This window comes from Microtus pennsylvanicus, chromosome 7, assembly GCF_037038515.1.
Source record: "Microtus pennsylvanicus isolate mMicPen1 chromosome 7, mMicPen1.hap1, whole genome shotgun sequence".
NCBI lineage: Eukaryota > Metazoa > Chordata > Mammalia > Rodentia > Cricetidae > Microtus > Microtus pennsylvanicus.
The window spans coordinates 16873451-16898190 of NC_134585.1; the positions used below are offsets into that span (position 1 = coordinate 16873451).

The 24740-nt window shown below is 42.7% G+C and overlaps 1 protein-coding gene across 3 annotated transcripts in view; it reads left to right on the top strand.

Moving 5' to 3' along the window:
* Arid5b (AT-rich interaction domain 5B) overlaps nucleotides 1-24740 on the top strand; it is a 174827-nt gene that overhangs the window by 63520 nt on the left and 86567 nt on the right. The gene's annotated exons all lie outside the window — the stretch shown is intronic.

Sequence of the window (24740 nt, forward strand, 5' to 3'; positions counted from 1 at the left end):
TGGTACAAAGAGACTATCGGGGAAGAAAAGGATCCCCAAAGCCCATAAACCAAAATCATTATTTTCTCCTTTAATTTGGCACAGCACTGTCATGATTAGACTAGAGTGGAATATATTCATTGGGTTGTAACTCCCTGACAAGGTGTTTGGAGTGGGATTTAATCAACCACAATCCATAAAAGCTGGGCATATTGCTCAAACGCTGGCAAGCAAATATTTGAACAGTGAGATATGGGAGAATTTGCAGGATGGACTTTTTTTCCTTCTCTTTGTCCAGATTTTTTTCTTCTTCATTTGTTTTATTTTTGTTCATTTCATTATACTAACACTCGTGGCCACTTATCGAGTTGGGAGAAATACCGTGACAAAGAAAGGAAGCAGGTTGGATTCCCAGCTAGCGTCCTACTGAAACATCAAACGTTGGCGCGCTCCGTGAGCTCCCCTGCTTCGATGTCACCTTTCCCTGTGTGTGACACCTTCGAATTTCTGACTCAACTGTCTTCATTGTGATGTCATCGATTGAACTATTTCCCCTCTTTTGCCCCCCCCTCAGTCTTTGCTATAATAAATTTCAGAGTTATCTTAACGCCCATCATGAGAAAGCGCCTAAAGAACTTGGGGCTCATTAAGGTCAAAGGTCATAGTAGAATTCTGGGGCATCTACTAAATGGTGGTTCAATATACAGAATGTTTTCAATAGATAATGTGTGTACCAAAATCATCCTCGATGATCAGCATAGCTAAACGCATTGAAAAATATGTAAGTTTATCCTCAAGTTTCAAAAGAAGCCGAATGACAGAGAAGTCGGCCATCTTGGGCTGACGTATGCTGGGTGGAGTGAGCCTGAAGGAAGCCGGGCTCTGGAATTCTGTCTCTGGAAGTCTGACCCCAGGAAAGACAGCCCTGCTCCACCACAAGGCTCCCAGCCAGTCCCCCTCTCTGCCTACCAGAAACCCCTCAGGGCTGACCAATGACCAGGTCGGAACTTCTGTGGAAGGGCAAACTGCTGTATCAGCCAATGAGCATTTGTCCTGATGATGTCACCACAATGACATCAGAGGCTCCCCTGTGTTTCTTAGGAACTACTCAGAACTGAAAACATTCATTCTGCGTTTAGCATAGCACTTCCTGTGAGGATGAAGTGGAGCTCAATAAAATGGGGCTGCTTGTGTTGCTCCAGGGTCCTAAAAATCTCTGCTTTTAGCTACAAATTAAACAAATGCACGGACATACATACACACTCTCCATGGTCAAGCATGAAACGAAAGACTTTTAATCTTTACTCCTGACTTTCTGCATGTACAATTTTATCCAAAAAAGTATAGTTTATAGGCATACCCTTGCCATCCCAATGCTCCTGAGGCTGGGACAGGAGGATCACAAATTCAATGCTAAACGTTCAGTCCAGCCTGAAGCACACAAAAAGACCCTGTCTCAAAAACAGAAGAGGAGGAGAAGGAAGAGAGAAAGAAAAGTATGAGTTAGCAGCCACGATGGAGCTGGACTTTTTAGGCCCATAAAAAGCTTGGGTTGGTCTTTTGAACGTAAAACGAGATATTCAGGCAGCGAGTTTATTTTAATTTCTTTTCTTTCCCAGTTCGTGACAGTATTTCAAATAATTGGGTTGATTTATGATAACAGATAGCTTGGAGACGGAGGGTGCTTTCGCAGCACAAGGCCGGTTTATTGTATCTGGCCTTATCCAATTATAAAATTGAGTTTAGTCATGTAACGATGCCCTAACTAAAGTATCAATCACTGCGAGTCGACTTTCTCAATATTTATACCAGGAGGCTGTCGGGAGCATCTCCCTTTCAGGCAACCACATATGGGACATGCTGATATGGGCACTCAGCTTTCTTCCTTAACATGTAAACACACAGGAAACTTTGGCTAAATTTAGCCTCCTAAGTCTAATGTCCATGCGTGCTGAGAGCAGAGAGGGAGGGAGGATTTGATGGCAAGCAGGATATGATAGACTAATTATTTCCCCCAAGAAAATGAACGTACAATGTTATTTGTACAAATTACATAAAGTGATTATTTGGCCATGCCACTGATACGGAACAATAAAATCATATTCGATTTTAAACACCATTCCCTGGGGTTTGCCGTTAATGTTCCTGGGTATTTTTGGTTGCTGATCCAAACAAAGTTGGTTTGCTGTTATGCTTAACAACTGCTTCTTAAAGAAGGGAAGGAGGGGGAAGGAGAAGGGAGGGGGGCTGTGGCAGCTCCTTCTCTCCCTCCCCCACCACAAGGGCGCGTGGGGGACAAGAATGCTGAAAGAGAGGCTTTGGAATACGGTTTGTATTCCTCTGCTCTTTCCATATTGTTCACATAACCATTTATTTACAATAATTTGAGTAATCTCAGAGTTCCTCTTAAAGGCTTTTTTTTTTTTTGGCCTGGATAAAAAAGTGCAGCTTTAAGATATTTCTCCTAAAATAAATCCGAGACGGTCTCATTTGTAGTCAGCACGGTTGACTACTTGCAGACATACTGGAAATTTACATGCGCGTCCCTCCTGTATAGAGCACTGATCTGTTCATATCATTACGACTAGGGCTTGGCTGTTCGCCAAGGGGTCGGAATCTGCCGCTGTAAATTGTGAGTTGAAATAGCAGAAAGTAGATTTGTAACTTGAAAAGTGTAAACAGTTTGGAAAATGAAGTAATTTCAGAGTGTGATTGATTGCCTTCTGATTGTACTTTCAATGAGCCTGGGGTCTCCAGGGCAGATATGCGCTGTAACTGCTTATTATACATTTTCAGTTTTCGAGGCAATAATGGCATTGTTGGTAGACTTTTAAACAATGTATGCATCTCCTGGAGTGACCTTTTAGGAAATGAATAGTTTTATTGTATGTCCATTACTTTGCCTGAAACAACGGTTTTGAGTTATTAATTTGACTTGTTCTATAAATAAAGAATTCAAAATGCAAAGCAGCTGTGCAGCCCAGAGCACAGCGTGTCATGCTTGGGCTTTGCATCCACTGTTTTAGATGGAGGACCCAGGAACAAATGGTTTCGTGGGTGATAAATTAGTAATGTTTCTGGAGCCCATGGTTACCAAAGATTAGCCTCTCGGTGCTGCAGGGGCCAAGAGTTATTATCAAGGAGGATGGCTGATCAGTGGTTTCTCTAGTACCAGAAGGGTAGATCTGCCTTTGGGAAACAGTCGGTGCTCTGGATGGCATCCAAGGAGGTATAGATAGTAGGTAAGCAGGTGATGGATAGATGGATGGATAGATAGATATACAGATAGATGATAGACAGATAACAGAGAAATAGTTAATAATCAAAAATATATGATTAAGGATAAGTAGGTAGAAATAATAAATAAGCAGAAAATAGATGATAGATAAATGATAATTTATAATTAGATAGATATACAGAAAGATAACAGAGAAATGGATGATGAACAAAAATGTGTAGATTGAGAATAAATAGGTAGGTAGACAATAGATAATAGAAAGATAGATAGATGGATAGATAGATAGATAGATAGATAGATAGATAGATAGATAGATAGATAGATAGAATAATAGCTGTGGTAGCCATGATGGGTTTCAGAATAGCTCTGAACTGTTCTGAGCGTCAACACAATGTGGGAGGGCTTCGTGAGTAAAAAGTCTTCTGTGTTGAGTGAGCATCCTCCTGGACACCTCAAGGCTGCGGTGTGTCTACAGCAGGGACATTGCCAATCTGACCCTGTGAATGCCTCATGGTTGTGTGTTCTAGAAATAATTTTTTATACTCACAGTAATATTGTAGGGTTTTTTTTTTCCTGAATGGAAATAATTTGCCCAATATAGGCCCTTTTTTTTGTATTTGTTATTTCTTCCTTGTTTAACTCAACGTTTTTGGAGGATCACATTTTGTTCCCATATTTAGAGAGGAAAATTTGCAGTTCTTAGGCATTTATTGGAGCACTCACTATATTTCAAGTGGAGGCACCAGGGCTATAGTTGCAAACGGGACAAAGTCATTGCGTTCTGGATGTTCAGGTGACATTTTCCCATGGAACTTTTTTGATTTATAGTTGTCATGTGTCTGGGCTCTTCAGTTTGATATACCAACACATGGCTGTCAAACTCCAGGGGTGTGGTGGCTCCCAGAGCTCAGAAGCTGAATTTTTAGTATTTGGACTCCCTTTGCTTGAACTAACTAGCCACATACAGCCAGCAGATATCGTACTGCGGCAGTCAGGAATGTCCAAACACGCTGCCTTCTACAGGCTGAAAGTCAAGGTAGAATATTTCTAGGTGGGAACAAATTGGCAAGAGTCTCTATTCTTCTCAAGGAAGTACTGTGTCGAAGCACCAAAAGTTAGTGTTTGAAGAACTACAGAGTGGGGAGCAATGGAGGGTTTGCTTTGTAGTGTGTGTATTGTCTAGACAGGGATTGATAGAGATCAATGGAGCAATGGTAAGTGAATACATTTTGAAACAATGTTTCACCCTAGTAGACCGCAAAGATGGCTGCTCATACATTTTGAAACAATGTTTCAGCCTAGTTGACCTGCAAAGATGGCGGCTCTTTGAAGACATCACTCTCGCAGTCTGGTTGGAAAGAGTGCTTGCCAAACCAGTGTTAGAATGTTTCTTTGGTGACCAGTGGGAGATTGGAGGGCCTGTGTGCCCAGTGGGTCCACACAGTTTACAGGAATCCTAAATTACGCAGCACGAAACATTTTTATTTTGAGTTGATAAAATCCATTCACGGCTATGGCATAGAAACATGCAAAGGTGCCGTGTGTGAAAGTGTGGCTAAGACTGGAGCCCAGCAGGGCGTGGCCTGGCCCTGGAAGAGCTACCTTGAATATCTGCATCAGTAGCCTTAGATTGGGAGTCCAGCCATTGAGTGGCCTTCTCTCAAGAGTATCCCTCTGGGAGAAGAAACAGCCTGTAACCCTGTGGTAAAGAGTCTAACATTTGAGTGGGAAAAGAGGCACATTAGACACCATGGAATTCCAATTTCTTTCTTCCTTTGTTTGTTAATTGTTTATTTATTGTAACCGTGTATTCTTGGTAGGCACTATGGATCATAGGTAATTTTCAAGGCATAGATAGAAATAAAACAAATAAATGGTTTAATTTGAAACTTTAGGTGCAGATTACAAGTCCCCCCCCCCCCCCCATACCTCCCTTCTCTGTGTCTTTTTGTCTTTTTTTCCTCCTGACATTTCTCCTCCCACAGAGCCCCTCTTCTGAAGAATTACAACCTCTGGGACCCAGGCTTTCTAAATGTGTTCTTCCAGCTCCAGGCCCGTTTCAAACAAGGGTCACCACCCTTTTATCTAGGAGTCCTGGCAGGCATAGTGACTAAAGCCCTGAGTAGCTTTAAGACTCCACAAAAATGCTTTTACATCTTTTCAAATCAGGAGAAAATACCGTGACCTTTAAGACAGTGGGGGAAAATCTGAATATGTACTGTTTTTTTTTTATATTTTTATTTATTTATTATATACACAATGTTCTGCCTCCTTGTATACCTGCAGGCCAGAAGAGGGCACCAGATCTCATTGTAGATGGTTGTGAGCCACCATGTGGTTGCTGGGAATTGAACTCAGGACCTCTGGAAGAGCAATTAGTGCTCTTAACCTCTGAGCCATCTCTCCAGCCCAATATGTACTGTTTTTATATTTGTTGATTTTTATCCTTTTTTTCCTGTTGACTCCTACAATGTAATGGCATCTTCTGGTTTGTTAAGGCAGAAAGTCAGCTAACACTAGCTACACTGCTGTCTGCTGTTGGTCGCAAGAACCCCATCCAGCCCCACATTCGTCTTAAGGGAATTCCCCTTAAAGAGGCATCATTTTATTTTTCTTCTGAGTCTTCTGGATGTCAACTTTACCTTTTCTTCTGATTGGTGACCTCACACCTTCTCCTGTCCTCCATCCCATTGTGGGGTCTCCAAACCAGGGGACAGCAGACTGCCACTGACTTGTATCACAGTCAGTATACACCTCTTCCCGTGGTCAGGGTGGCCATTTTCCCACCCCAACACCTTTGTTGACTGTGAAGAATTCCTTCTGTATCCTGGATCATGAACATCACATTTTCTACATTATCCAAGTTTCAGCCTCTAGAGTGATAGACTTATTTCTTAGATATGTACATGGAAGAGCCTGCCTCTCAGAAGTGTTTTAGACACTTGACCAAAAGAAGCCCCTCCCCCACTCAGGTCATGACTGTCCCCATGGCCCCACTGAAGGCCACAATGCCTTAGGCATTTGGATACCTTTTTTTTTTCTGCCAAAGCAGTTCTAACCTCTAAGTTTTAAGTTCCTTCTCTATGGAAGATAAAGCAAAGGAAGGCAGAGGTGTCTCTGGGCCACCAGAAGCCACAGTGCAGGCTGCCCTTCCTGGCTCACAGAACAGTAAACTCAGATGCAGACATGGTGGGAGCTAGCACATCTCCACAAAGCCTGCCTCATGGCTTCTTCTATATGGCTTCTTCCCAGGATCCCCCTCTCTTATTCCTTCCTTTTCTAATTATTATTATTTCAACTTAGCTTATTACAATTTCTCCCAAGTATGGCTTGTACCGTGAATGTATTTACTCGTCCCTCTTGCCCTCCCCACCTTAGAGATCCCCTTCTCATTCTCAATGAAGCCCCTCCTACTTCACGTCTTATCTGTGTGTGTGTCCGTGTGTGTGCGCGTGTATGCGCATGTGTGTGCTGTGTGTTCGTGATCATACTGACTGTGTCATATCAAGAAGGCAGCATCTCATAGGATCCCTCTCCATCCTCCAGCTTTTAGGATCTTTCCAGGTCCTCGGGTTATGATAGTCCCTGAGTCATGAAAGGGGGGATGCAGATGTGCTATGTAGAGCCGGGCACTTAACAGCCATTCCTTCTCAACATGTTACCAGCTACGAGTCACTATATTAACTATTGCCCGTTGCAAAAAGAAGCTCCCCTGTCCATGATGGACAGCCGTGTTTTATCAGGCCGCTGAGAGCCCTCCACTTCTTAAAATGTTTTATTCTAGACCTGATTTCCCCCAACCATAATGTGATTGTACTTTAATCAATGAAAAAAGAAAGAAAGAAAGAAAGAAAGAAAGAAAGAAAGAAAGAAAGAAAGAAATGTCTGTGGAACAACGCGAGGGCTGGGGAGGAGAGAAGCCAGCAGATGTGAATCTCTGTTTACTTATCTCTCCGAAACAATGTTCACATTAAACCAGCTCCAAATGAATTGTACTATAACAACCTTGGAGAAATAGCTGTTGATCTCATAAATTCATGGGACTTCCTGCTTCCAGCGGCCTCTCTTAAAGTCACAAGTATTTGGTGAGCTCAGTAAGTACCTGCTTTCACTTAGCTGCCAGCTAAAGAATTAATTGCAAAACCAGAATGTGCAGCCTCCTGCATGCCTGCATCATCCAAGGTGGGAACTTTTTTTTTTAATCCCTGATTCAGAACCAGAAGGCAAACCAGGCTGATGACTCCTGACCTCTCTTTTGTATGATCCTAGGATTCCAAAGGCCATCATCACTCTGCTAAGAAGTTCCTCTTTCTGTACGCATCTCCTATCCCAGCTAGCAGCTCCATTCCCTGCTGGCTTTTGTCTTTTCTCTTGGGGTCACAGGTTTTCCTGGTTAGCCCTGTGAGGAGTAGCTGTGTTAGTGGTCTCTGGGATCAGACAGTCCCAGGTTCCAGAGTAAAGCTACCTTAAACAAACTGCTTAATCTCTCTGAACCTCAGTTTTCTCATGCATGAGTTGGGAGCAGCAGACACAACCCTCTCCCAGTTGCCACTGTGGTTAAATACCCAACTGAGGGATCAGCACTTGCCTGTTTATAGCATATGTTCAACAAGAGGCACCATTTTCTGGCAAAACTGTGCTCAGTAACTGAACATTCTGGCTAGGCGCCTGGGGTTTGGTTGTCATCGTCTCTGTAGGTTTGGTGTCAAGCATTGCAGTGACTGCCGTAAACACCAGGAGAAGCATGGTTGGCATTTTACAAACAGAGCCGTGTCTTCCCTGGTGAGGTGTGGGAGATCTTAGGAAACGGTTCTGAGTCTGTTGCGCTTGAACATTGTCAGAGATGGAACAGGTTTGTCAAGTTGAAGATCTCCATGCCAGCAACGTGCATCCTGCTACCCAGGTCTCTTAACACCTGTCCTTTATTGGTTGTTTGATGTATGAAGATACGTTAAGCAAAAGCGAGACACCTGACCGGAGTATTGCTGAACTCCATTTTCCTTCTGTCAGATGTCTGCAGCCGTCCAGGATCTGCGCTTCACTGACTGGAATTTCCGAAGGCTTTCACTACCTGTCTTTTTATTGTCTTGTTTAAAACAAATGGTATTTTACCCAGTTTTTCTTTTCTTTTTTTTTTTTTTGCGGGTTTAGAAATCTCATTTAAATCAATATAATGAGACACCTCCAACAAAATGCAATCATTCTCACTTCCCCGTCTGTTGGAAGACATCCTGTCACGGCTGGAGTTTGGGGGCTACCTTCAGCCAGTTTTCACACAATCTCTCATCCTTTCCGTGTGCCCTGGCGTGTCCCAGAGCTCCACATAGGTGGGATGGTTTCGTGTCTGTACTAAGCAAACCATGTTGCTGAAGAGATGATAAGCGCGTCATTTGATTTTCTGAGGTTTTCTGAGAGAGGCAGAAACCTTAGACCAAGCAGGCCAACCGATTCTCGCCTCAACTCTGAAAAGAACATCCAGGATCTGAGGTAAAGGGGGTTATCGGTTTATCATTTGCAGCTATGTTTGTATGTTAGTTCTGAATTTAAGAAAGAAATGGTTTAAGGGAACTGATGAGTAAAGAAGACATGAGGATCAGCTTGGTTTTTGTAGGTGAAGACTATGGTCTAGTCATAATTGCCCATGGTACAGTAACTCCAGAGTACTTACCAGAGAATGTTCTAACTCCAGATAGCATGTTATGGGCAGGTTATGGGAGGTCTCTCCCACTAGTTTGTGACTGAGAACACTATCTCCTTGTTACAGAAAGGTCCCAGGGTACCTGGGGGAGCTTGAAGTGGTAGTAGCCTTTCTTCTTACAATGAGCCTGTGGTAGTTTGAATGTAATTGGTTCCCATAAGCTCATAGGGAGTGGCACTGTTGGGAGATGTGCCCTTGTTGAAGTGGGTGTGGCCTTGTTGAAGGAAGTGTATCACTGTGGCGGTTTTGAGGTCTTTTTTGCTTAAGCCTCGCTTGGTACTGCCTGTTGCCTTCTGATCAAGACGTAGCCTGCACCATGTCCGCCTGCACGCTGCCGTGATGATAATGGACAGAGTCTCTAAACTGTAAGCAAGCCACCCCAGTGAAATGTTTTCCTTTATAAGGGTTGCTGTGTTCATGGTGTCTCTTCACAGAAGTAGAACACCAAGACAAAGGGCTAAGATTTGGAAGTGTGCTTGCAGCAAAGAAGCAGCAGCTGAGGCGATGTGATACATATTCCATTTAGTGGAAAGAGCAAAGACGGCATTGAATAATTGGATGTCTTGCAAGGTGGAAGAAACTTCCTTCCTGGAGACCTAAGATCGTTTACCCAGGCTTCTCCCAACCCCGCTCACATGGGTGCCTCCCTGAGTTCCTGGAACCGTTGTTTCTGAAAGTCCTCAAACTTTTGGCATTTGTTACTGGAGCAAGAAAAGGTTGTGGGGAATGACCCACTGGGCATAGAATAAAAAGGATCTGAAAGATTACCTATCAGTTAAAAGAACGTGGGAAGAAGATTGCTAATTTTCCTTCTTCCGTTCTTCTCCCAGGTAGATAAACTAAGGAACTTCAGCGTGGGGCTGGGGGTTGTGGGGAGGCTGATTTTTTTTTTCCTATAGGAGAAGAGAGCCACAAATAGCATTTTATATAATAAGTATTTGCTGGTATTTAAGCATACTTTGGTGTATCCAGGCTGGGTTCGGAGACTGTTATAATCATCTCGATTGTGAGGAGTTGCTAAATGGAGCTGTTCAATTGTGCCTTACGAATAGCACTTAGCCTGAAAGTATCCAAGAGACCCGGCATTGCCAATGACAACATCTGTTATCTAGATGCTTTGCTCTCATGTCCCACCTGAGGGGGGAATATTAGGCTGGGTTTGAATTTCAGTTGAGGCAAAATATATTAGTACTATCCTTCATCATTAAAAGAGACCTCGGTGGCTTGCAGGCACCCAGTGTGAAATCTCGCCTTGCTGAAGACGTGGCGAGGCAGAGGTCTGAAGAAAATATGGGAAAGGGGGATTCTGATTGCTGGCAATACAGTTGCTATGTCCTAGTTCAGTCCTGCGTGAGCCTGCACATGTTATTGTCTTATTTTTATACATATGTTTGTATGTGTGTGTGTGTATGCGTGTGTGTGGGTGCGTATGTGAATACACATGCACGATGCACATAGAGACCAGAGGACAACTTCAGGTGTCATTCTCAGGAATATCATCTTTGAGGCAGAGTTTCCTATTAGCCTGGAGCTTATAGGTTAGGCAGGCTGGCTGGCCAGTGCACCCCCAGGGATCTTCCTGTCTCTGCCTCCCCAGAGCTGGGGTGACAAGTAGGCACCATCGTGCCCTCCATTTGTATGTGAGCCCAAAGGATTAAACTCAGGTCCTCCTCCTTGTGTGGCATCCCGATCCTTCATCGTGGGGCTCTGTAGCCCCTCTTGAAGCCATTCATCTCTTTGGGACTCTCACTGCCCTCTTCTCCGCCAGTGGGACGTAAGGGGGGACAGCTCCCTGAGTGGGAGCTGCCATGTTTACTGGTGTATGTCTGTAGCCAACCCTGCTGAGTAGGAACCAGGCAAAGTTTATGGCCCAAAGGACTGAAGCCTGCATAAAGCATTGTTCTTAGATCCCTATGGGATCTGTTTGCTTTTCCTTCCGTGGTTTCTCCCCTCCATCGAGGTCTCTATGGAAGTGTGATGCTTGATACGTCTCTTCTTGCGGATGTGGTTTTCTCCATATGAGAACGGAGCGTTTGCTGATAACTTCCTAGAGTATATTCTAGAAAAAGAGCCACAGGTCCAGGGAGCTCCTTGTCTTGCTTCTGTTTCCTTAGCCTTGGGCTTGCTTACAAGTGTGCACCACCATGCCTGGTTTGGGTTTTGGTTTTCTCATGAGTTCTGGGCCTTGAGCTCAGGGACTTAGTCTTGTGACTCTCTTATCAGCTGAGCCATCACCCTATTCCTTTCTCCTGGATTGCTCTTGTTTCTAGGTAGGTTCAGATACACCAAAGCTCTAGATCCCACCCTTTAAACATCCCATAACATGGAAAGCAGAGCCCACCGTGAACAAATTAGTATGGTCACGTGTTCACAAGGTCACTGCAGTATCTTTGGAACCAAGCTGGCACCAGGAGTCCCAATCACAGATTTCTGGAAGTAATAATAGAACCTAGTATGAGCATACGCACAGCCAGCTGGTGAATATTTCAGATTTATGGGACGCGAGATGTCTGTCACAACGCCTCAACTCTGTAACTACACAACTGTACTGTTGGAATGCAAAAGTGAACACAGACATACTAAACAAATGTGCGTGGCTGTGTTGCAATAAAACTTTATCCATAAAAACAAACCAGGGGTTGGGTTTGGCTCGCAGTTTGCCAGCCTTGCAGATGTCAGTCATCTCACTGAAATATCTGGGATACGCCCACAACCGTCATCCAGGGGAACTGTGGGTGTGAAGCCACAGCGTTGCAACTGGAGTTCATCTGTAGGCATCAACTATTCGTTGACTGCCTCTCTGTGAGTAAAGGTGAGTAGGTTTGGATATTGGATACTGGGAGCCTAGAAGACATTAGAAATGAGTAGCTAAGGATGGGCGATGTTCTAGGGACTTTCAGTGAACCAGAGCCATCTCCCTTCTGACTTCACCTTGTTTGGAACTAACACTGTGCCGGGGAGAAAGTAAAAGGTGGCACCTTCTCTGTCATCCACTCTCAGTGACTTTCTTCCACAGAGTCCTGAGAGAACGTATTAAAGGTGCACTTCCGTCTCACCAGAAGATTGAGTCACGGTTTCATTTTCCAGTAAATTTTGCAAGTATCTCCTTCAGATGATAAACTAATTTCAGTACCGAATACTCAAGAAAGATGGAAAGATGTCTATTCTGACTGGCTGGTGTTCTTCCCAAATCATGACCGGAAACAGTAGGTGGTTTGTGGAAGTGACGCCAGCTATGCTTGTAACTTGTCCCAGAAGAATGAGGGAAACATACAGCAGACGGGTCTGGAGGATTGGATGGTGGGAGCTTTATAAATAAGCAAATGAGAAATAAACAAACAAATAAGTAATATTGTCACTTTGTTTATGGTGGTGGCTCTCACCCTTCTCAATGCTGCATGTCACCCTTTAATACGGTCCTTTATGTTGTGGTAACCCCAACCATAAAATGATTTTCGTCGCCACTTCATAACTGTAACTTTGCTACTGTTATGAATCATAAATATCTGGTGTGTGACCCATATGGGATCGCCACCCACAGTTTGAGAATCGCTGATTTAGAGGCAGCCAAAGGCTATCTATCTGTTGGCTTTTGAGCAGCAGACACGGCTCTAATTTTGCCTCCTCCTCTTAGTCTCTTCTCCCAGTTGTGTTTCTGAATCTCTTGCTTTCTTGGACTCTATAACCCAAAGGCATCTTGGGACTGTGCCTTGTTCCCAATAAAGCTCTGTTTTTCTGGGGTTCCCCTTCACCGCCATGTTGTCTAACACGATAGTCCTCAAATTTCTTCTCTTAAGACTCTTAAGTTTTTCTGTCCAATATGGCAGCCACTATTATTAAACCCTTGAGACTTATCTAAATCAAAAGATGCTGCAAATATAAATACGTGTGGGATTTCAGAAACTTGGTATGAGAAGCTTATGCTCTGGCGCTAATCCTTCTGTCTTCATCTCCTGTTGAAGTAATATTTTAGGTATTTTTAACTAGATGAAATAAAATTTGTTTTGTCTGTCTAGTCCTTATCTCTTTAATGTTAATTACACACTTGACTCAAGGTTGAGCCGAGCTAGACTAAAGAACATCTTTCAAAAGTCTGTATATTCCTTTGCCCAGTTTCAAGTGGTCATATGAAACATTGCTGCACATGTTGAGAACATCAAAAACGATAGAAGATGGAGTAAGAAGGTGGTTAACTATAATTAGTATAAACATTACCTGCGATGTGATAAGATTTGAAGATGTAAGGTGTACATTTAATAAAGCATAATCGTTCCCAAATAAATCCTGTACCATTTTTATCCATCAGTTTATCCAATTCATGTCAAAAACGTTACTAGGCTTGCAGAATGTTCGAGCTGCATTTGAAGTGCTCAGCATTATTAACCTTTACCGTTCTGCCTTTCCTGATTTACGGCGTCCTAACACAGGCCTGCAGTGCTCTAAGCCCTGCTGTGCTTTCTGCTTAAGAGAAACATAACACAGAAATCCAAAAATCAGAAGTCTGTGGCTTGAGGCGCCTAGACATACCTAGACAGCAAGCTCTCAGAAGCAGCGCTGTGATTTGACTATATCCTCATCCTAGTAGGATGCTGGCTCGTTAGGGAAATGAACTGAGGAGTGACATGGGCCCAGCAGCTGCCCTAGACCTCTGTGGGTTCCCCTCAGAAACCCTGGTGCCCTCCGGGTAGGAATTCACCAGCTCCAACACTCATTTCAGATGAGTCACTGGGGCTAGAAAGAGAACTTTGCCCTCCCTTCCCTGTATCACGGGAGCCTGTGATAAGATGAAAGAACCCTTACAACCACAATCCTGGCTTTTCCTTAGCAGAAGAGCTCCCATAAGTCAGCGCAGAAAGTAGACCTGGCTTAGAAGTTTGAGGGTGAGATTCAAAAATCTCAAGTGGGGACACAGAGAGAGAGAGACAGAGACAGAGAGAAAGAGAGGAAATAACTGCCTAAATTCACAAGCCTTCCTCTGAATGGGTCTGCCAGGCACAGACAGCTTTCTTCCCATTCCTGAGGCTCTTTAGGATGAGCTGTTGATCCCCAGCCTAGCGTGAACTGCCACGTGACTGCTTAAACTCTGATGGGAGGGTCATATGTTTATCTCAAACTGTCGGCCGGTTAATTGAATTTGTTAAGGCTCCCAAAGGTCTGTAGTGAGGAATCAGGACACTGATTGTGAGCCTCCCTGCAGCCCCAGGAGTTTATATTCAGTAACTAATTGGAGAGACTCATCCATCCCTCCCCCCATACACACACACAAAATAACTAAGAGTATATCCACATGGAAAATAGAACACTCGCCGGCCACCAACATCCTTTCTTCATCGTGTAAAATATGCATACTATGAAACTGGCCACTGTAGTCCTTTTCTCCAGAGATGTTACATGCATCTGTGATGCAATGATTGCTACCCTCTACTGACGGAACCCCCTTCACCCCTTTCAAAGCTCTGAACTGCTAAGCAATGGCCCTTCATTCATCCTATCCCACCTCCAGCTCCGCACAGGGCCTGGAAACTTCTGTTCTACTTTCTGTCCTGGGAATTCATGTGTGATATCTGCCCTTCAGATTTATTTTGCTTAGCATGAAATAATCAAAGTTTATTCATATTGACTAGATATCGCATCCTTTCTTTTATGGCTGGACAATAGTCTGTCGTCCAGTTTCCCTGCCTATATAACGACGTTTTTGTTCGTTTGTTTTGGTTTTTGGTTTGATATTATTATTATTTTTTTTTTCTCAAGGCAGGGTTTCTCTGTAGCTTGAGAGTCTATCCTGGAACAAACTCACAGAGATCCACTCCCAAGTGCTAGGGTTAAAGGCACGTGTCACTACCACCCAGCCACTATTTGGCAGTCTTACCACTAATGCATGAGGGTCTGTTTTTTACAAGCTCACTAACACTTGATATTTTTGTTGTTGTGTACAGTAGCCATCCTAATGAGTGTGAAGGAATTTCTCCCTATGGTTTTTACTCTCGCTCCCTAGAGACTAATAATGACATTGACCATTTTTTCCTTCTTCCATTTGTATATATTCTGTAATAAAACATCAATTAACTTCCTTTTGCATTTCAAAATAAATGGGTATTTTCTTTTGTCGTTTTGATGTTGATTTTGAGGACTTCATACATTCTGGCTATGACTCTCCCATACACATCTGTATGTATGCATATATGTATGTATGCGTGTATGTTTATGTGTGTGCATAAAATCTGTAGGTGTTTCATCCCAGCCCACATCTGTCTTTCCACTGCGTAATAGTGTCTGCATTGCAAAAAACGGTTTAGATTTCACCTAGCCTTTCATCTATTTCAGCTGCTGTGCTGACAAAATTGTGAGCTATCCAGAGTCATAGAAATGTTTCCATCTGCATTCTTGTAATAACTTAGGCGTTCCAGCTCTTAGATTTCAGCGGTTGGTCCAGTTTTAGTTACCATGTGAACCTAGAGTGAAGTCGCGGTATCATGACTTTCTTTTGCCAGAGCGTATCTTGTTTTCTTACTGTTGTTCTTGGAGGGGCTACCTTCCTCATTCCGTTTAAAAGAAAAAAAAAAAAAAAACCATTTGACCATGGGTATGAATGTTCCTTCCGGGCTCCCTGTCCCTTTTCATTAATGCATATTTCCATTGACATATCAGACCACATTTACGTATTTTATTTATTTCTCTCTCTCCCTGTGTGTGTGTGTGTGTATACATGTGAATGTGGGTGTGTACGTGCACATATGGATGTGGAAGCATGCATCCAAGCATGCATATGCAGAGGCCACAGGAGGACTTGGAGTGTCTTTTTCTACTGTCCCCTCTTTTATGTCTTTCACTTGCACAGAAAGTGCTGCTGTTAGTATTTAGCTCAACACCGCAACCCCCCGCCCCCCGTGTTCTCTTCATACAGTAACGCTGTACTAAGTTTTCAAATCTGGGAATGCAAGTCCTCCCAACAACTTCTTTCTTTATTTTCAAGATGAGCGGTGTCTTGACAGATAGATATATATACATAGAAATAAATATAAACATGCATTCAGACATATATGTGTACATACATATAATGGGTAATGTATATATCTATATTATGTTATATACATATATAACAGATCATATAAAATAATATTACATATGCATAGAATCTATATATATGTAATTTATATATAGATACTTACATGTCAGATTTTAGACAGATATCTGTCCATATTTTTAAAATACAGATGAAATACACACAGCTGGAAAAAAAATGTGGTAGGGAATTTCACAGCCTCGATGCACCTATGTTAATTATTATTATTTTTTGTACTAACAAGGCTGAAACACTACTTTATATCCATTCATATAGCTCTAAAAAGACAAAAAACAAGTAGAGCGATGAGAACCACCTGGGGGAAATCGAACAAGTACTCACTTTGGTATCCGGGTAACCCAAAACCCACCTGACCTGCTGGCAACACTGCTACATGTATCCTAGAGGGAAAAATCGAAGCGTGAATCCCTGAGAACCTTTCACCCAGATGTCGATAGCGGCTACTGATCTGTCCCAGCTGCACCTCGCTTGGGTTTGTTCATGAGAGCATCTCAATGTCGAGGGTCTCCACAGCTGACCCTCTCACAGAACCGCGATCTTCGCAGTGACAGATGAAAGACCCAACTGGGAAAGCAAGCGCTGGGATGGTGGTCCCCAGAGCAGGTGTATGTGGTGTGAGGGGAAGTAAAAGGTAGCCTACTTTGTCTTCAATTTGGAGACTGGTTCAGCTAACAATGGTTCTGTTTCTTCCTCTGTAAGAACTTAGTTGTGATAACTGCAGGGTGGATTGGGTCTTAGTGGTAGAAACTCTTTGTAAATCAAGAGAGAGTCGACTTTAACTAAGTTCAAGTCTGAGAGGACATCTTTACCTGGGTCACTAGTAAATAAATAGATGCATAAATTAAACTCTAAAAAAATAAGCTGTCAGCGTTATCTTGGACTGGAACAAATCATGTCTCTATGCCCAGAACTTGGAACCTGATGTGCCATTGGCTCTTTCTATTTTCTTCTTCAGATACTTATACTATTCTTATACTAAGAATGAATGACTTGCAATAGGTTAAAGGTCAACCTGTTTGGGGCTGAAGAGAGAGCTCAGCAGTTAAGAGCACTTGTTTTTCTTCAATAAGAAAGACCGGAGCTAGGTTCCCAGCAGCCATATTGGACAGCTCACAGCTGCCTATAACTTTAGCTCCAGGAAATCCAATGTCCTCTTCTGGCCTCTGCAGGTATCTAGACACAGGTGCAAATATGCATACAGACACATACATTAAGATAAAAAAAAAAGACCTTTTTATTCAAAGCTAACCTGTTTGAAGTGGGCCAGATTGGAGGTGGGTCAGGCAGGCCCCTAGGGTCACACCTCACAGAGGCTGAGAACCCAGTCCAAGCATGTGATCGCCCAGTGCGTGGACTTATTGTATAATCCCTGTCTTGTATGACATTTAGATTTGGCTGAGACGAGACACATGTAAATGAGATGCAAAATTCTCAAGATGAAATTCAAAGAGGCTCCTGAATGTGGCTTGTTGTTCAGTGGCCTTTTGGGAGGACCAAGGAGGTGGAGCTGGCTGGCTCCCCAGTGGCTTCATTTGCTACTTAAAGTGATGTCTGCATTTGGTTTGAATTTAGCTTCGCGTTGTTTTCTTTCTTGCGAGCTGAAGCAATGTCAGGGGTAAAAGCTGATATTCACTCAGCGATGCATAATTTTATGTTTGTGTGCCTGTTTAAGCGATGTCTTTGGATACAGCTGGCTAAAACCCTGGCTTGTGCAGTTAAACTGTTCTTTGTTTCCATTTGCGACCATATACAGATGTATATGTTCTTTTGCTTTTTTTTTCCCCCTCTCCTTTTCTCGCTCCCTCTTTTTAAGTTTTCCAGTCATGTTTTTGTTGCCTACCCTAGGAAGATCTGTTTTTCCATTTATCAAAACAAATGGCAAGCTAGGGACCATTTAAAGTCGTTTTCTTAGTTAATAAAGCCAATCTCCTTGTTCTGTTATGTTAAAAGTACATTATCTTTTTATTGCCAGTTCTGTGGGGGCAGGTCTGTTTTCTGTCTTAGCAATCTCGGGCTGCCCCCACTCACTCACTGTGTGGAGAATTAGAGAAGGGCTCGGGGCGGAGCGACTGACTTTACTGTACCAGCCCTTCTCAAAATAACCACAACAGTACGATCCTGATGTCCCATTGACGTCACACCTTGTTTTCACGAAATAGTTTGGGGCCTTTTCATTGCTATTCCTGATAGCATCTTGCTCTCGCTCCTTTTAATCAGGCATTTAATTTGTTTTTGTTATTAATATTTTCCACTACATGTCCTGGCCTGCCTCCAGTAAAACAGCTCTGATGGAGGTGGGGGGGCATTAAAAACCCCAATCATCTTTCTGTCTCAGCCTTGGTGAATGTGTTGTCTCTTTTTGATGTGTCTAAACTACCAGAGCTAGCTCTGAGGCCTCGGGAGAGGTTCGGGACTACAGCGAGGGCACCACACGTTGACACGCAACCACAACCAGGAATTGATAAAGTTGATGAACGACTTTGGAATTTTAAACAGTTCAACCAATTTGGGCCATTTAGTCACATACCCTGCCTGCGTTTTTTCCTTTTACAAATGTCTTTTCTGTATAATGCCTTGTAATTAGAACAGGAAGTCACTGAGTAACTGTAAGATGAATAAGAGCACTTAACACAGAAAGGAAAATTACCTTCCGAGAAATTATATTCTCCCCCCCACACCCCCCCCACGCCCCGCATGTTACAATGTTGGTAATGATAGTAACAGCTGTACCTACTCTTATCTGTAGAATTTTTGTGCTGGGGTTTTCTGAAATTTTTTTTTAAAAAATCATTTTCAGTAATAATCAAAGATGAATGGACAGAAGATAGGAAATGCCTAATTATGACAGATATTCTGTGTCACAACAGAACAGCAATTAAATGGGAACGGTGTAATTGTCAGGAGCAGGAAGAGCTGGAAGCTTGCCAGGTACGTGAAGTTGAGGCTGGGCTTTCAGCTGGTTGCTAGGAGCAGGCAGAAAAAGTCTAAAGGTTTGAGAAAGCAATGTCTGATGTGGGAAGGGACAGAAGGCGGCCTAGATCCCTGGGCAAGCCCTTCCTACTGACGTGATTTTGCTTACATTGTTTCAAAAGTAGATCTTCGCCTTTCTAACGCCAGCAGATTCATCAGTGCTTGGGGAGGGGAAGAAGAGAGGAAATTGTGGGTTGTCTGTTGGCGTGGGGGACATTGTGTTTCAAACGCAGCCTCCATGCAGATTTGGAGTCTCTTAAGTAAAAAAAAAATCTTTAAATGTTTGTTTCTGTTGGCATCCAGACACATTTGCCCTAATACGATTAAGAGAACGAAAGGGCGAAATATTTGGCAGAATTTTCAGCTGAGGTAATTAGGTACAGGAAAGGACATGCATACTTTTTTCCACCACGCTCTGTAAAATCCTGGTGTGAAGGATTTTATGAAGGTTTTGTTTTGTTTTTGTTTTTCAGGTTTACTGATGTTAGAAGTAGGCGATGGTGACTTTTTTTTTTCGGTAAACATATAGTGAGATGTTTCCCAAATAGACCCCCCAACCCTGCCAGCAGGATAAAATTATGCTTCTGCAGTGTTGTGTAAGAGATGAAAGCAAATTTCTCCTCCAGAATAGACGTTTTCAACCTCCTGCACATTTGGCCACCATTAACTATTAAAAAAAAAAAGCATTATGGATATTTGAAAGTCAACGCTCCGGTAATTTATTGTGCTTGCCATTTCACGCATCTCTTTATACAAAGACAATTTGAGCAACTGGCAGAATGAATGCTTGCCCCACCCCCACCCTCCCACCATTCCCCCCACCCTCACCCCCCCCACCCCACTCCATGAGAGCCTTGGTGTACAGTTACTGTTTGACAAGTCAGGGTGGAGTCTCAGATTATAATTACAGTTTCTCTGTGGAATTCTGTTTTGGACTTTGAAAAATATAAAAATAAGTGAAAAAATTGACACAGAGAGAGGTTAACAAAACGTGTAATTATGATATAAGCACGGGATTAGAGTCATTTCGGCGGAGCATTACAAGCCGTGCACTTTAGGTATTAACTTTTAATAGGCAAAGTTCTCTTTATTGAAGTTGAAACAAGGTTTAGTCATTCTGGGTTTCTTATTCCCTTTGAATATTTCATTTAAAAACAAGCAGATTCGCGTTTTTCTTGGTCGGGGGGGGGGGGACTTAGGAAGTGGGATGACGTTTTAAGAGAATATCATAACTGTTGTTTACAATATCAGTCTTGAGTACCAGCAAATGTTTTTTTTTTTTTTTGCCGATCATTTTCTACTGACTGAAATCAAATTTAAAAAACAATATATACAACTCAAGGAACTAGGATGTTCAAGAAAAATACTCTGTAGGGTTAGTTCCTTAGTTTTTTTTTTTTTTTCTGATGTGGGTGTGGTTGAAAGAAAATCATTGTTCCGGGAACGCTCTGTTTGTCTTTTGCTAAACAAATGTGCAATTTATCCATTCTTTGTTCATTCTCAGATTTATCTGCTAGACCTCTTGTGAAACAGAGACGGGGAAACTGCAGACCATTTACTGCTGGCCCTTGCTTCATGTATCAGAGTATTTATGAGCAAAAGAAAGGAGAAAGGGGGAATGGGTTAGCTGCAGGATCTTCGTAAGAATTCTTGAAGGGACTGTTTGCTTTTATTTGTTTCTCATTGTACTGTTGCAAAATCAAGCACGCCAGCCCAGCCGCTGAACAGTTTAATATTCTTATGGCTGTGTCAAAAGGAAGCTGATTTGATGTATAGGCTTAGGAAGCCGTTAAGGGATCATAGAACTTAATATCTGCAAGACTTGTTAATACAATCTTCGTGTGTCTTCTTTCCAAGCTGCCTCCTCTTTCCTACCTGGCTGCCTTTATTAACTTCTATAAGGGTCTGAGGGTCTCCTGGACTTTCTATGGCTTTATAAATATGAAAAGCAGTTCCTCTGGGAATGTCTACTTCCAAAGTTGGAAATTTGCCAGCATCCAAACAGCGCCAAAATTCTGGTCCAAATGGGTGGTTCTGTCCATAAGCAATGGAGTTTAGCATAATTTTTGTTTTGGCTTCACCGAAGGTAGCCACATTAGACCAGACCCCAGCTGTGCCTTTGGCCTCCTGGTGTAGAAAGAGTTTAATGAGGGAATGGGGAAGCCAGAGTATTAGGCCAGCAAATGTAAGATTCGGGCTTCTTCCATCTCATGGGTAGGAAGTGGTTACATGAAAATCACAATAATTTAAATGTTTACAGTGAGCATTACAGGCCCTCAAGTCATACCCTTGGATGATTAACCCAGTGGAATTATTAACCAGAGTAGAGTAATTCTGTCTCATAGGTGGGTGGAGTCTCAGGTTTTACCTGGCCAAAGCTTACTGTCTTCATTAACACTATAAATTAGTTACTAATAATAATCCGAAGCATTTTGACATACTGCAGAGTTAGTCAAGCAAGAGTCAAAAGATTAAAAGTCAGCTCAGAGCCTCCTCCTGTCACTTCCTATGTCATGGAGACATAGTCACTTTGGTAGCAACTCCAGTTTTGTCACCACTATATTGGGGAATATTCACAAATTGCAACATTGTTTATAGGGTCTTCATGAGGAGCAAAAGTTTCATTATTTAAACTTTTTTCCTAAATTGTAATATTTTGCACTCGGTACTAGAAATAGCATTAAAGCTCTCTCTGTTCTTGAACACACCCACTGTGCCCGGTCCTTTGTGTTTTTGGTGAAAATCTTGTCTCTGTTAGTTTTTTTTTAATTTGGTATCTCCTGTGATACCTACCAACAATCACAAAAAAAGTAGCTGAAGCAGATAAACTTAACCCTGGATTTTATTCTAAGCACTAGTAGATTGGAGAAGAGAAATAAATAAACACATTAAAAACACACATATCTGACTCATATATATTTATGGGTATATGTATGTATATATATATAATGACTTTATGTTAATATATGTGCACTTGTATGTTGGTACCATATAATTTAATATAACAACATATGTCATACACAATGTATTATATTACAATATAGAAAGGTATACATGCATAATATACATTTTAAGTACACGGCATATATTATATATCAGTCATAAATCCATATGTAGCATATAAGTATAAATCATTTAAGTATTATGTATACGACAACTGTGCTTTAATACATGTATTTTAAAACTTTAAGTAAATCACTTAAGTCTATGCAGAAAAAAAAATTCAGAGTCAGAATTACTTCCTTGGAAGTGCAGAGTGCAAGAAGTAGGCGGAGAGTTTGTTAAACACATAAAATAAACTCTTGTCTACCAATCTAGGAGAACCTGGGCCAGTTATTTTGGCTGGCACCCTGAGATCTTGGACAGTATTTCAAGGACAACCCTGATCAATGTTGTTCCCAGATACAGTGGGCATCCTTAGGACACCTTTCCTCGTGAACGTGCTTGTGCTGTTTCAGTAATTATGAGAAGAAGTCAGAAACTGTGAGGGGCAGAGTAGGTGCTGGGAGCTAGGATGAGATACAGAAAACAAAGGGGAGGCCATGTTTAGACATTGAAGCTTGCCAGAAAGATAACTCTATCCCAAACAGAGAATCATGAAAAATTACTCAGAGTTGGGTGGTGGTGACGCATGCCTTTAGCCCCAGCACCTGGGAGGCAGAGGCAGGCAGATCTCTGTGAGATAAAGACCAATCTAGTCTACAGTGTGATTTCCAGGACAGTTGGAGCTACACACACACAAAAAGAAACCCTTTCTTGAAAAACAAACAACAGAAAAAGTACTCAAAGAAAACCAGGAGACTGAGGGGTAGAACAGCAGGGAAGTGGACCTTTGACCCAAGAGGCATCTCCCAAGACACCAACTCAGAAGCAACTGTTTCTTCAACTTCCTTCCCCTGGGAAGCACAGTGTCTCCATATTTCTCAAACTGGTATGAGTTTCCTGTCTTCACGGAAAGCCAAAGGCACTCACTATCAGACTAGATTGAGGGAATCATGAGGTATTTACACAGGGTTTTCTGTCCAGAAAAGTGGAAGGGGGGCTGCACATGCCCAGCCGAGTGAGCTCTGGCAGTTTCTGGTTGTCTTCTCTCGAATTCACATCTAACAAATAAGGTGTAGAGATAGAAATCAGGTTTGGTGCCAGTGGTGCGTGGAGGCCACTCCTTGGCACAACACAAAGATATTGTGGGTTCTGGCAGTGTTTGGTGAGTACTTCCGTTATAATTTCCCAGGCTTTAGTTTATCAGTAACAAATAAATCTATAAATGTAGAGTTTGGACTCTGCGTCTTAGTCTACTGTAGGAATCACAGCGTGTTGTCCTGGCCCACCTGTCTGCATCTCAGGGCTAGTTTTCATTGGTAGACTTCTCTTCCCTATCAGCACACTACCTTCTAAGTGTGCTAGCTGCTAAAGCAGCTGCCCACAAACCAGGCAGGAGTCGGAGAAGGGTAAGGCCCTTTGAAGACATCATGCTAGAAGCAGCTGAGCACCTCTGCTTGCGGAGGAGCCTGCAGCCTGAAGAACTAAGTGAGTGTAATCAGAGCTACAGCTGCTAGCCAGCCTCCTAGCAGCAAAGGTCACGTGCGCACCTTGCCCCAGTCCTGGTTATGTTCCATCGTTACATTCTATCCCAATTCATCTCCCACTGGTTACCAGATGGCCACAATAAAGTCAGTATCCCTAACAACTGTTTCATGCAGTTCTCTGCAGTACAGTAAGGGCCCTGAATAGCGCAATGTTTTCCCATTGGACGTACAAAATGACAAGTCTGGGAATGGCTGAGCGGCACGCTGATGGTGTGGGTCAGGAAACCCAAGTTCAGCTTGGCATGGCTGCAGGTAACAGACTACCAAAGGGGTTGCTTGCCATTTCTCAAGCTGGAAACGAACGAAGGATTTCTCTGTGATGAATCTGGGTTATGCAACTATTCCCAAAACATAGTGGGCTTGCACTAGGCATCATGAGCATTTAAGAGGAAGATTTGCGGTATTTTCTGAAAGGATCTGAGTTAAGATGGTCCTGATGGGACTGTCTCTCGAGGATGTTTGGGGAGCCTATCAGCATGATTCTCTGGGATGTGTCAGGTTACCAGGTGGATATGAGAAACATTAAAAGATGGAGGGTACAGATGTGAGGGGAGGTGGAGAAGATAGTGGTATCAATCAAGTTGGGGGTAACAAGTTGAGGTAACAATTCCTAACAAGTGATCCCCCGAACTGTGTCCTTAGAAACAATGTGGGCATGGTTTCTGCTGTGTTTGCATCCATTTCGGATCAGCCAGGGTCTCTGCTCCATGTTGTTTTAACTCCAAGACCCAGACTGGCAGAGGGTCTGTTGTCTGAGCACTACAGATGGCAAGAACAAAGACGAAGGGACACGGTGGTCCCTGGCGCCCTGGCTCTAAAGCAGACACTACCACTGTCACAAGTCCAGGGCCTCCTGGACTCCCTAGGGTGGGAAATACAGCCTTTCTCTGGGCCCATAAAGAGAACACAGAATGTTTGTTGAGCCCCAGGACAGGTGGCAATGCTCCTTAGATCTATGGACCCTTCTCTAGGATCCAAACATTTTTGTCAACCCCAAGCACACGTGTATGTGCGCATATATACAAAACGTGTAATCAATCTAAACTAAGCAATAGTTGTTAAAAACTCATCAAAGTTTCCTTATCACGGTGACATCAATGAGAAAAAAAAATACATCGAAATCTCTGGGAGGAGAGTTTTAGTTTGACTGCCCTCAAATAACTGAAGCATTACGTAATATGT